A 13,905-nucleotide genomic window follows, 5' to 3' on the forward strand; every position below is an offset into this window, starting at 1 on the left:
GTGAGAACGGGACCACTAGCAGCAGTTGAAATTATTAATTTTGAAAATAAATGTCTCTCATCACACTTTTCCTCTCTCAATTTCTTCTAACAGAATTTCCAAAAGCTTTAAGAATGATTTTCTAACATCTCATCCCCTCACCACTAAATAATATGTGTCCCTTTTTCATTCCAGCTCCCAAATAACCAAAATTCATGCAGACAATGGAGAATAAGCAAGATGTAATTGAATATAAAGACACCATCAGTTGAATCAGTATTGTAGTCATAAACTCTAATTTTGACCTAGTGTGTAATTTCAAGAATAGTATGGATGCAGGAGCAGAACATGAAGTGAAACATCCAGCAAAATGTGCAGAAACCAAGAAGGGACTGGAAATGAATAGCATAGTTGTCAGATCATTTAAAAGTAAGTTGTGCAATATTTCTGCTACAAAGGAGAAGATGAGAACTTCTGCAGCTAGGGTACAGGAAAACTATATCCCCAGTGATATATGAACACAGTAAGCTTTCCAGACTTCTTGCATTCAGTACCAATGATCCATGGGCAAGTCCAGCAGAAATAGAGAAAAGAGATTTTGCACAGAACTGGAAGGCTATTCTTTCCAACTTAGAATGGGTGACCAATTTCATCTATATGTGGAGCAATGACGATGCAGCATCTCACAGCTATTTTCTCAGTTTCCACTGTAGTATAAGTAACGTCTGAGTCCTGTAGTGGAAGATCAAAATATTGTTATGTAACCTCAACCATTGACATAGAAACTCAATTGGCTGCCATTTTGTATGTGGATACACTGCAAGGATTGATGGGATACTGTAATGAGAGTGTCAAAACTCCAAGGAATATCTGATTTGGTATGCTCTCACAGGAAGACAGTATTACTGCTTACAGGCCTGCCATTCCTTAATGCTACTTGTAATTAAGCTTGTGATTCCTGTGGCCCAGGTCAATAAGTACCAGTCTATAACTGGCTTTCTATGGCCAGAGTTGAATAAGATCAACTTTTAAGATCTCTTGCAGTCTTTTTCACTAATAGTGAACCAGCCCTGGGCTATAGACTGAGGAAGCACTAAGGAAGGCACTGAAGGAATGGACAAGGACAACTAGTTTATTTTTATATGTGCCACCCTTTGACTTAAATTATAACATTGTATAGGGATAAATGGTTTGTATTTGCTTTTACCTTTGCATTATTGACAACAATATTTTTTTCAAAAGGTTTTCTTCCTGAATAAAAATTGGGAATTATGATAGACAATTTCAAGCTGAACATAAAGATAATTTCAGATTTTGTGTATCATGTAGGAAGTTGAAGAAACATTAAATTAACTTTTATTGAATTTGGTATGTTTAATCGCATAATGATGTTGTCACATTGCTTGAGTTCAACTGATCTAAAAATGTTTTGCCGCTGATTTGCGTTTGTACTCTATTTGACACCTCTTGTGTCAATGTCCAACAATATAGTCCACCAGCATTGATGATCAGATGTCCTGATACCACTTTTCCATGGTCACAATGTCCTGGTGAAACCCTTCACCATGTTCGTCACTGACTGCACCAAGATCAGCAGGGAAGAAGTCCAAGTGCAAATGCAGGAAATGAATTTTCAATGACATGTTGAACTTCATGGTATTGTACTTGAAGTAGACTTAAAATATGACAGATGATGCATGATCAATTGCACAAAGACTGAAGTTTCTGACATTGAAGGCTTTTATTTATAAGAGGTGGACAGCATCCCTGTGTTTGTCGCTCACACTGTCCTGGTCTCGAACTGGGGACAGGCTTGTGGCATCACAGCCTTTATGGGGAATAAAGGGGGAGGAGTCATGAGCCGGCAGTGAGAGCAGAGTCAACCAGGAAATGTCATGACATATAAATATGGCAAATATATACCATAGTGGTCACCACAACAGGAAGTCACAAAAATAAGTTATATTGAAAAGACGGCTTGCGGTAGAAAAATTTTAGGGTGATTTTCATGATCAGCATCCCAAAATAAACCAAAAGTGTTCAGGAAGCAAAATCTTCATTGTCCAATGTAATCAATGACAGAGGGAATGGAAGGTGTTAAAATGGTGAAAAGAAAATCTGGGTTAAGTTTACCATGTGTTCATGTAGATTAGAAAGTTCCAACTAAATTTAAAAAAGATAACGAATATATCACAGAGGATGTGTTAATTTGAATGAACATTACTTTCAGTAATGATAAGACTTCAAAAGGAGGCTGACAGTATGGGTCTTCTGGATGAAGAAAATTATTTTTAGAGAATGTGATCCACTATCCCTTTCTTTTCTGGCCAAATATGATTCCAAATCCAGAGTAATCTACTTGATTGTTGATTTCTCTCTGAAATAGCGTATCAAGCCACTCAGATAAATTCAATTTAAAATTCAAAAATGACGAGGATGTAGCAGTAGCTACACTGCGCCTGAAAGAACACACACAATCAGACAGGTTGAACTCAGTGAGCAGACTAGTTTATTGCAGGCTGCTGGGCTGTACTTATACTCCCAGCCCGGACCTGGCTGAGAACCGCGCAAGTGGGCACTGACGTCACCCGGGCATCACGTGGTCCCCCAGTGCGGGCTTCTGAGTCCCATGCTGGGAGGAAGGGAACACACCCAACGGCGCCAGTTTGGCCAGCTGCCCCGCTGTATGGCTTACAAGCGGGGGTGGTTCGCCTGCCTAGTGGTGAGCCGCCACACAGTGCGCCTCCCCCCAGAACCGGCGCCAATGTTCTTTTTCGTCGGGTGGCCTCGCTTCATGGGCTGGGCTACAACCACGGACTCAGTGGGATCGAGGTGCGCTGGCTTCAGCCTGTCCATGGTAAACAGCTCCGCCGAACAAAAACGTACTCCACAGAAAGCAGTTCACCGGGAACGTGAGACAGGTGGGTGCCATGTCTGGGTGGCGGTGGGGGTTCGAACGAGTCCAAGTATGCCCTGAGGTGAGGAAGTAATTTATGCAGTGACTGCTCGGGATTGTGAGGTGCGTTGACGAACTCACCAGGTAGTGCCAGCGGTGCACCGTAGACCAGCTCAGCAGATGACACCTGCAGATCTTCCTTGGGAGTGGAGTGGATGCCCAGGAGCACCCAAGGCAGTTCATTCGCCCAGTCACGACCGGTGAGGTGGGCCATGAGTGCCGATTTAAGGTGGCGGTGCAGACGTTCGACCAGTCCATTGGCCTGCGGGTGGTAGGCCGTGGTGCTGTGTAGTTGGATCCCCAACCTGTTGGCGAGCTGTGCCCAGAGTGCAGATGTGAACTGGGCACCCTGATCACTGGTGAGGTGACCCAGGATGCCGAACCAGGCGACCCAACCACCTAACCGGGAGCAGGAGTTGGTGGAGGCATCTGGCATCGAGATGGCCTCAGGCCAGTGAGTGGTGCGGTCCACCATCGTAAACAGGTAACGGTTGCCCTGGGAAATGGGTAAGGGCCCGACGATGTCCAAGTGAATGTGGCTGAACCGTTCCCGGACATGCTCGAACTCCTGTACGAGTGCCCTGGTATGCCTGTGCACCTTGGATGTCTGGCAATGGGTGCATGTTTTGGCCCAGCCCGCGATCTGCTTCCACAGCCCATGCCATACGAACCGTTCTGGCACCATCCAGGCTGTAGACCTGATGGACGGATGTGAAAGGTGTTAGGTCTGCTTTGTTCATGAATGAGTGAGACAATCACCAGACTGAGTCGAAATCAGGGTTCTTTGTTCTTTATTACCGGATTGTAACACTTGCGACTAAACATGTTAGTCGGAGAATGCATTCTGCCGTTATCAGCAAAATGGTGATTTTTTATACCCTTGGATATGTGCTTAGAACATCATCATATCATTACTTGTCCAATGACTAAAACTGTTGCTATCCTTTCCCTGCTAGCTTCCTGCCTCTCAATCCATCAATGTCTCTCTTATCTTGTAAGTACAAGGATGCATTTACATCTTGTTACAGCCCTGTACAGGGCAGGGTAACTCCTTACACATTCCCATCTCATGATGTTTTACCTTACAAAGGTCGTGGATGCGATGGAAGACCTGCCTGCGCCACTGCTGGGGAACCACTGGCTGGGGTGCCCATGGAGATATCGCACAGGATGGTGCCTTCGCTTTCAGTCTCCTCATCAGACTTTTGGTCCTGGGCGAGCTGGTCGAATTCAAGGCTGGGCATCAGCGCGCAGATGGCCGGTCACGAGAGTGCATCGGCAACCACATTGTCCTTTCCCACCTTGTGCCGAATGTCAGTGGTAAACTCCAACACTGAGAGGTGACGCTGCTGGCAGACCGACCAGGGATCCTTTGCCATCGCAAGCACCTGGGTGAGGGGTTTGTGGTCGATGAAAATGGTAAAAGTCCTCCTCTCCAAAAAATAGCGGAAATGCCACACTGCCAGGTACATGCCCAGTAACTCGCAGTTGAAGGCACTATACTTGCATTCCGGTGGGTGGAGTGAGCGGCTGAAGAATGCCAGTGGCTTCTAGTGTCCATTCACCTGCTGCTACGGGACGGCACCGACGGTTGTGGCAGAGGCATCGACAGAGAGTGCCATATGTAGGTCTGTGTGTGGGTGGGTGAGCATGGTGGCCTTCGCAAGGGCATCCTTAGTGGCCTCGAATGCGGTGCAGGCTTCTGGGTTTCAAGTGAGCATTTGTGCTTGGCTGTGATGAGGGTGAATAGTGGCTGCATGATGCGCACAGCTCCCGGTATGAAGCGGTTGTAAAAGTTGACCATACACACAAACTCCTGCAGCCCCTTGAGGCTGTCCGGGCATGGGAATTCCCTGATAATGGTGACCTTCGCAGCAGCGGGCATGGCTCCTTCGGCCGTGATGGTATGGCCCAGGAACTGCATGGACTCTTTCCCGAACTGGCACTTGGCCAGATTGATGGTAAGGCCGACGTCGGCCAGCCGGTTAGGAAAGGGCGCGTAGGTGGGCCTTGTGTTCGCCTGGTCCTTGCTGGCGATGAGGATGTTGTCCAAATAAATAAAGACGAAATCCAAGTCCCTGTCCATAGAGTCCGTGAGGTGCTGGAAGGTCTGAGCAGTGTTCTTGAGCCCGAACGGCATGCGCAGGAATTCGAACAAGCCAAAGGGGGTGATGATGGCCGTCTTGGGTATGTCCTCAGGGTGCACCAGGATCTGGTGATATCCGCGCACCAGATCAACCTTGGAAAAAACCCTCGCACCATGCAGGTTGGCCATAAAGTCTTGGATGTGAGGGATGGGGTAAAGGTCAGGAATGGTTGCCTCGATGAGCCAACGATAGTCTCCACAGAGACGCCAGCTGCTGGAGGCTTTCGGGACCAGGTGGAGCAGCTAGGCCCATGGGCTGTCAGACTGCTAAATGATCCCCAGTTCCAACAGGTGCGAAAACTCCTTCGCCACCTGGAGCTTGTCAGGCGGGAGCTGGCATGCCTTGGTGTGAACCGGTGGGCACTGGGTGGAGATGTGGTGGAACACCCCATGGTGTGGTGAGGCAGTAGACAACTGTGGCTTGAGGAGTGTTGGGAACTCGTCCAGGATTCGCTGAAACTCGTCTCTTGGCATGCTGATCGTGGCCATCTGCGGTTGCTCTGAGCGGGAGGCGTCGAGGCGAACAGCCTGGAAGGTACGGGTATCCACCAGGTGCCTACCTCAAATGTCTACCAGAAACCCGTGTTCAAGGAGGAAGTCTGCACCCAGGATGGCAGTGGGGAGGGACGAGTCGGTGAACCTCCATGCGAAATTTTGTTGGCCGATTTGGAAGTGGACTGTCTTGTCTCCATACGTCCGGATTTCTGTTGCATTGGCCGCATGGAGGGAAGGTCCATGAGGTCAGTTCCTGGACTCAATGGCCGTGGCCAGGATGACGCTGATCTTGGCTCCAGTGTCAATGAGGAACCACTGGCCGCTGACTGAGTCCCGCAGGAAGAGGAGGCTGTGTCTTTGGCCAGCCACCGCAGCCATTAACATTGACCAGCCTGGTCATTTCCCTGGAATGAGCAGGGCTGATGACACTTCCGAGCCTTGGCTCCCCAACGCTGGTGGTAGAAGCAGAGGCCTGGAGCGGATGCTGTGGCCTTGGTTATGCTTTTGGGGGCCCCTGCAGGGGCCGGATGCTCTACTGCAGCGCTAGGGGCGGGCTTGGCGTGGTCGTGCCCGTGTCTCATGACCTGCTGGATCGCTGAGCCCTCCGGGAATTGTGCGAGCCATAGCTCTTGGGCCTTCTGGGTGACCTTCCTTGGGTCGGTGAAGCTCTCCTGGACCAGCAGCAGCTGGATGTCTCTGGGCATGTGGTCGAGGAAAATGCGCTCGAAGAGTGGACAGTTGGTGTGATCACCCATGAGCACGAGCATCTCATCTATCAGCTCCATCGAGGACCTGTCCCCCAATGCGTCGAGGTGCAGCATCCGAGTGGCACGCTGGTGTCTGGATAGTCCGAGGGTTCCGGTAAGCACTCGCTTGATGGTCTCGTATTTGTCTTCGGTGGGTGGGTGCTGAACAAGATGCAGCATGCGTCTGGCGGTGGGCTGGTCTAGGGCAGTGACCACATGGTAGAATTTGGTTGTATTGGACGAAATCTGGCGGAGGTGAAACTGAGCCTCCGCGTGGCCGAACCAGGTCTCTGGCTCCTGAATCCAGAATTCAGGCAGTTTCACGGCTATAGCGCTGATCCCAGGTTCGCTCATGATGGGTTCAAAGACGTTTGAGCCAGTCGGGGTCACCAATTGTAGCGGCAGCTACCCTGCTCCTGAAAGAACACACACAACCAGACGGGTTGAGCTCAGTGAGCAGACTAGTTTATTGCAGGCTGCTGGGCTGTACTTATACTCCCAGCCCAGACTTGGCTGAGAATCGCGCAGGAGGGCGCTGACGTCATGCAAGTGTCACGTGGTCCCCCAGTGCGGGCTTCTGATCCCCGTGCTGGGAGGAAGGGAACACCCCTGATGGCACCATTTTGGCCGGCTGCCCCGCCACATGGCTTACAAGCGGGGCCGGTTCGCCTACCTATTGGTGAGCCACCACAAGGAATAAAACTTGATGGTTTACATGGTATTAGCTAAAGACCAAACTTGGGCACAGCAATCCAGACTTCTCCAAGGAATACGCTAATTTGATCACCACCTCCATTATTTAATTTGTCTCAAAACAACCAGAACAGCCTGTCTTCTTGCACATGAATTGACAATATTTTTGTGTTGGAAATTTTGGAGTTTATATTACCTGAGACCAGAAATACATCTGAGAGATCTGAGTGGCATTTGTCTTTCAGAATTTTTTCAAACATCAAAGCACATTCTTCACTTGGCTAACAACAGTCTATTTATATTTAATCTTCTGGTAAAGCATTTGACTGACCAGTTCAGCTTAGCCCTTTCAATAATTCAGCCACATTCAATAAATATATTTCAGCTAATATGGTTTTATTACATTATTAATCCCTTTGGCTCACTGACAAAAGGCAAAGGAGGAAAAACCCAACACCCATCCCCAACCAACCAATTTTCCCCTGCAACCGCTGCAATCGTGTCTGCCTGTCCCGCATCGGACTTGTCAGCCACAAACGAGTCTGCAGCTGACGTGGACTTTTTACCCCCTCCATAAATCTTCGTCCGCGAAGCCAAGCCAAAGAAAGAATCCCTTTGGTTTAGCATCCTGCCAGAGAATGGGTATGCTTGGGGAATACATGAGAAGAATATATTCGTGATGAAAGCTCAGTTCAGCTCAGAAGAAAGTTGTCTACTCTTGGACCCTTATAAATCCAGAGCCATTTAGATGAACCTGTTAATTTTTTCTGACCTTGTTTTACTAAGTAGCTGACATATAGGTGATGACGATGTTTCTGTTCATAAATAAAGTCATTAGCCGAGAAATATTAAGAATGCCAGTGTAATATTAGGGTATTTTCATGAAATGAGTGTATGCTGTGTGTACCCTTGATATATTGTTGTACCATTGTTGTACATTGTTTAGTTTGAAATTCACTAAAGACATTCTGTTAGTAGCTCTACCTATAGGCAGCATTAAAGAAGAGCCCTAGATATTATATTGGTATTGAATTGATAATGGATAGCAGTGGATTGCTGAATATGTTGAGTCCCAAATATAAATTTCATTTAGACACTGGGTCCCAGTACTGTACAGCAAACCAGCCATCATGTAAAATTTGTGTCAAGTCATAGTCGCATGGCGTCAGAGTCACATGGCATCAGAGTCACATTGTGTAAAAATTCACATCACGTAAAATTCATCACGTATAAAATTCAGGTCATGTAAAATTTGTCAGAGTCTTCTTTTCTTTGGCTTGGCTTCGGGGACGAAGATTTATGGAGGGGTAATGTCCACGTCAGCTGCAGGCTCGTTTGTGGCTGACAAGTCTGATGCGAGACAGGCAGACATGATTGCAGCAGTTGCAAGGGAAAATTGGTTGGTTGGGGTTGGGTGTTGGGTTTTTCCTCCTTTGTCTTTTGTCAGTGAGGTGGGCTCTGCGATCTTCTTCAAAGGAGGTTGCTGCCCGCCGAACTGTGAGGCGCCAAGATGCATGGTTTGAGGTGATATCAGCCCAAGATCGTGTTATATGGCGAGCTCTCCACTGGCCACCGTGACAGAGGTGCACCAAAGAAGAGGTACAAGGACTGCCTAAAGAAATCTCTTGGTGCCTGCCACATTGACCACCGCCAGTGGGCTCATATCGCCTCAAACCGTGCATCTTGTCAGAGTCTCGTATCGTCAAATTCACATCACTTCAAATTTGTGTTGTGTCAAATTTGTGTGGCATTAAATTGTGTTCTATGTTGAGAGGATGGGAGAGGGATGGTTAGAACAAAGGAATAGGCTTTGGCAGGCTGAGACTAAGGTTGCCAGATGATTGCATGACTAACAGAAGTATCTGATTAATACAGTAAAGCCCCTGGTATTCCAAATTCATGCAACTAGCAAAGAAAATTGAGGAAAATAAATCCAATTTAACATAAATAAGAAGAAAATAATAGGTAAAAAAAATATGTAAGTTTATAATTGACCTGCCTTATTTTTTGTCCATCAATCCACCACTTGAGTGCCAGGTGACACCTGCAGCCAGTTCCTTCCTTATGACCAACGTAAACAGATTCCGTCTCACAGGACATTATTTTGGACAAATTTCCCTCCTGAAAGAAAGCTGAAAGAAAAGCAACCAGGAAAGCATAAATGTAGTGTTTCATCTTAAGCACAAGATGGGTATATACAAGAGAATGGAAAAAGGTTAAAGTTGTACAGTACTTATGGAGGAATTTAATGTTGGCTCATCAACGATCTGCGACATTCAGGTCCAGTCTCAGAAAATTAAGCAGTTTTATATGAAGTTTTTCACTGATAAAAAAGGTTGGTGCGATGTCACACTCTTCATACCTCCAAGATGGACTGACTCAACCAGGCTTTTTTTGAATGGCTTAGTTTGAAAAGGTTGGAAGGTGATTGCAAGAAAGAGGAATGGAGTCCCACAAGAAGGTGAATATTGAGGCACAGTGTTCTTTTTCAAATGGTTGGCTTATCAGATTCAAGATGTGTCGTGGAATCCATATATTTGACTTGTCTGGTGAGCAGGAATCAGCAGATCATGAGGCAATGGATAAGTTTTAGTTAGGCATTGTGAGAGTCTCAATTAACCAGAAAATAATATCTGGCGTCTTCCAATCCTCATTGGTGCTGGATACTAGGGATTTTACTGTAGTTCAATGAGAGGATTAAGACAAGAATAAGAAACTAAGAGGCAAATTAAAGCTTTGAAATGCAGAGTTATTGCTGAAACCAGAAACCAAAAGAAGAGTACAGGAAATGTTCAACATATTAGGCTGTTTGTAGAGAGAGAAAGATTTGAATGAATATCATCTTGAAGCAGAAATGGCTAGTTCTGATACAGACACAAAAAAGGAGTTATTTGAAATTAGAACCACTCACACACCCCTACCTTTATCATATCAGAGGTATTCCCTTTGTCCTATCCTTACCCTCCCCTCTGCATTTTACTTTCTCTGCAACTAAAAGCTAACATGTTTTGATCCCTTTGCCATTTCTGATGAAGGATATTCAACTTGAAGCATTAATTCTGTTTCTCTGTATAAATGTATAAGTTGATGAGTGTTCCAGCATTTTCTGTTTTTATTTCTGATGTCTAGCAAGTGTAGTTTTCTTTATTTTCAAGGACCAGGAGAAATGTCTGGTAAAATACATTGGCAAATGTTTACATACAACTGGTCAAGTTGACCATGATGACTGGTGACATTGACAATGAACTTCACTGGTGTATTTGACCAAGCCAGATAACTCCAACAACATGGGAAGGAATGTTATACGACACCATTGTAGTTTTAGAATTGGCTCTTGGCTAAATAAAGCCCCATTCCCAAGCCAACATGTCTGTCCACGATCTCACACCTGCAAATTGAAGGAACCAGACCTTATATTCTGTCTGTGCACTCTCCAACTGGATGGTATTTACATTGAGTTGTCTGGTTTCCATTACCCTCCCCCCACTCCAGCTATCCCCATTTCTCCTATCTGCCAGCTCTGTCTCTCTGTCTCGTTTTTCTTTTTCCTCTGTTTCCTTTCCTCCTGTTCTGCATTCACAGAGCCACTTCCTCCCCCAATCAAATTTCAACTTTCATCTTCTGTCTTATCAATGTTCAATTATCACCTTCTGTCTGTTGGCCTATGTTCCTTCCCCTCCCCATTTTTTCCTTCCCCCCTCCCCATCCCTGCCATCCTTTTATTTAGGTGCCTGGTTGCTTTTTTCTCATAGCTTGAAGGAGGCCTGAAATGTATGTGATATATTTTACCTCTTATGGATGTTGTGAGTCCTGCTGAGTTCCTTTAGCATTTCTCTATTTTCACTACAATCACAGTGTCTGCAGACTTCCAAAAGGCCTTCGACAAGGTGCTGCCCATGAGGCTGCTTAACAAGATGAGAACTCAGGAAAGATACTAACATGGGTGTAGAGTATTGGCTGATTGGCAGGAAACAAAGAGTAGAAATAAAATTATTCTATTCTGATTGGCTACCAGTTACCAGTGGTGTTCCGGGTGTGTCGGAGTTGTGGCCATTGCTTTTTTACCTTCCATGTTAATAATTTGTACAGTGGAATAAATTGTGATGTGGATATGTTTGCAATTGATGGAAAGATAGGTAGAGGGGCAGGTGGTGAGGAGGAAACAGGCTGCTGAGAGATAAGGGCAAAGAAATGGTAAATGAAATACAATGTTGGAAAGTGTATGGTCATGCACTTCGGTAGAAGGAATAAAAGGGCAGACTATTATTTGGATGCGGAGAAAATTCAACATTCAGAGGTGCAACAGGCCTTGGGGCTCCTTGTGTAGAATATCCAGATTCAGTCAGTTATGTAGAAGGCAAATGCAATGAGGGCAGTCATATCTAGAGAAATAGGATACAATAGCAGGGATGTTATATTGAGGCATGGAGTATGGGCTCCTTATTTAAGAAAAGATGTGCTGGCAATGGAGAGTGTTCAGAGAAGGTTCACAGTATGATGTGAAACATGAACATCTGCAAATGCTGTGATTGTAGTAAAAACACACAGACATGCTGGAGGATCTCAGGTCGTCTCGGAGTGTCCATAGGAGGTAAAGATATATTACTGACACTTCAGGCCTGAGCCCTTCTATAAAAGTATAAGCAAAGATCAGGAAGGCATCAGAATAAAGACTGAAGAATGGCAGTGGAGGCGTCTAGACCAAAAAAAAGTGCCAATTGGATATGATAAGAGGAAAGGTGAGAATTGATTTTGGCTCTGTGAAAGGAGATAGAGGGAAAGGAGAAGAGAGAGAGGCGACGGGGAAGAAGGTGGAGGAGGTGGTTTAATGGAAACTGAAGATGTTGATGTTAATGCCATCTGGTTGGAGGGTCCCCAGACAATAGATGAAGTTTCTCCAATTTACAAGTGGTCTCAGTCTGGCAGTGTATGAGATTATAGACAGATATGTCAGCAAGGGAATGGATGGCCACTGGGAGATTCACATCATGTTGGCAGACAGAGCCAAGGTGTAAGAATGATACCTGGAATTAAGGGATTAAGGATTTGAGGAATGTTTGATGGCTCTTGGACTGTACTCCTTGGAGTACAGAAGAATGAGAGGGGATTTTGTAGAAACATTTTGAATGTTTAATGGTCTTGACAGAATAGATGTGGCAAGGTTGGTTCCCATGGTAGGGGAGTCTAGGACAAGAAGGCATATCTTCTGGATTGAATGGGACCCATTAAAAACAGGAATTTATTTAGTCAGAAAGCCGTGAACCTTTGGAATTTGCTACCACAGGTGGCTGTGGAGGCCAGGCCATTGGGTGTATTTCAGGGAGAGATTTATAGTTATCTGAATAGTTAGGGTAACAAAGGCAATGGGGAGAAGGCATGGGAGTGGGCGAATGGATCAGCTCATGATGAAATGGCAGAGATCTCAACAGACCAAATTGCCTACTTCTGGTCCTGTATCTTATGGTCTTATCATATCAAGCCATCTGTGAAGTTTTCCAAAGCTGCCCTTAGACAAGTCAATAGCTTTACCACAAGGATTACGTGCACAGTTTCATAGTTTCATTTTACGTGCAACAACAGAGATTCCAAGACATTGACCAATTAGCTAAATTAACCCAAAACTATTTGTGCTATTTACAGTCTCAATTTTATTATCTTAACTTTTACTATACAAGCTCACATACAATAGAAGGTAAGCTTGTCCTGACCATCTTAAAGCATATATATTTATAAAGGTTCACAGTAAAGATGAGCAAAAATTAATTGGATTGTACAATCGATCTAATTTTAATAAAACAGTTTGGAATAAAGTGGGTTGATTTATTTGAGGACCGTAAATATTGGGATGGATTAGGTGAACCTAATGTTCTGTTTTAATGTTGAAACATCTATTTCATTCTATGAATAAATTCAGTTAATGTTTGCCCTTGCTTGCAGTTTTCTTGAATTGGAATATGGGATATTGATTTTATATCTGACTAATTTAAAAAATAGGTAGAAATTGTTGAAAGTGGGAATTGTAGCTGTGTTCTATTGATGGGAAGCTTTAGTGATAAATTGTCTGCACTCTCTGGTAGTGGGCTCTTGATTAGACTGTTCATCCTCTTGATGGTGTGGATATGGAAGACACACAGATGCTGGAACCTGAAGCTAAACTGGAATCTGCCAGAGAAACTTAGTGGGTTCAGCAGTATCAGAAAGAGATAAAGAATGGTCAACGTTTCGAGCAAACTCTTTATCAAGGTGGTGGGAGGGGAACGAGGTCAGTTGGGTCACAAAAAAGGTGGGTGGAAAGGCATAATCAGAAGAGGGAATCGTGGAAAATACAATATCCCTGTGGATGGTAGTAAGAGGTGGATGTGTCTGGTGGTGAAGCTTATTTGCAGCTGGCGAAAATGATGGAGAATGGTATGCTGAAAGTGAAGGGTGAGAGGATGAAAGATGATTACTGAAGGAAGCATGTTTTTTAGACATACAGCATAATAACGGCCTTTAGGACCAAGAGCCTCTGCTACCCAAAATCACTGAATTAACCTACAATTAACCTATATGTTATGAAAGGTGGGTTTAAAACTGAAGCACAGGGGCAAATAAAACACGTGTCCTTGTCCCAAACATTATGGAAAACACTGTATACTGTTTTGAATACTATTGAGAGGTTGACCTACCAGGGACAAGCCAACGGCGGTCTTGTCTATGGCACAGAGTCTATCCATGTGGCTACGAAAGGGAGGAATGAGAAGAGACAAGCTGTATTGAAAGGGGATTCAATAGTGATGGGAACAGGTAAGAGGTTCCGTGGAAGAGATCAAGAGTCGCAGATGGTATGTGGCCTCCCAGGTGCCAGGGGCTGGGATATCTCAGATCGGGTTCATAGCATTCTCAAGAAG

General features: G+C 45.2%; 2 long non-coding RNA genes across 3 annotated transcripts in view; one reads left to right on the forward strand and one right to left on the reverse strand.

Annotated features, from left to right (window-relative positions):
- The window catches only part of LOC138758046 (uncharacterized), a 55,072-nt gene that overhangs the window by 26,990 nt on the left and 14,177 nt on the right, over nucleotides 1-13,905 (forward strand). The window contains exon 4 of one of the 2 annotated variants that reach the window (XR_011354090.1): nucleotides 175-1,198. The exons of the other annotated variant lie outside the window; for it this stretch is intronic. This is a non-coding gene — a long non-coding RNA (uncharacterized lncRNA). Of the gene's footprint in view, nucleotides 1-174; nucleotides 1,199-13,905 lie in introns of those variants that run through there. 2 annotated transcript variants of the gene reach the window in all.
- LOC138758047 (uncharacterized) overlaps nucleotides 9,020-13,905 on the reverse strand; it is a 45,841-nt gene continuing 40,955 nt past the window's right edge. Inside the window, exon 4 of the long non-coding RNA XR_011354093.1 lies at nucleotides 9,020-9,147. This is a non-coding gene — a long non-coding RNA (uncharacterized lncRNA). The remainder of the gene's footprint in view (nucleotides 9,148-13,905) is intronic.

Source organism: Narcine bancroftii, chromosome 3 (assembly GCF_036971445.1).
Source record: "Narcine bancroftii isolate sNarBan1 chromosome 3, sNarBan1.hap1, whole genome shotgun sequence".
Lineage (NCBI taxonomy): Eukaryota > Metazoa > Chordata > Chondrichthyes > Torpediniformes > Narcinidae > Narcine > Narcine bancroftii.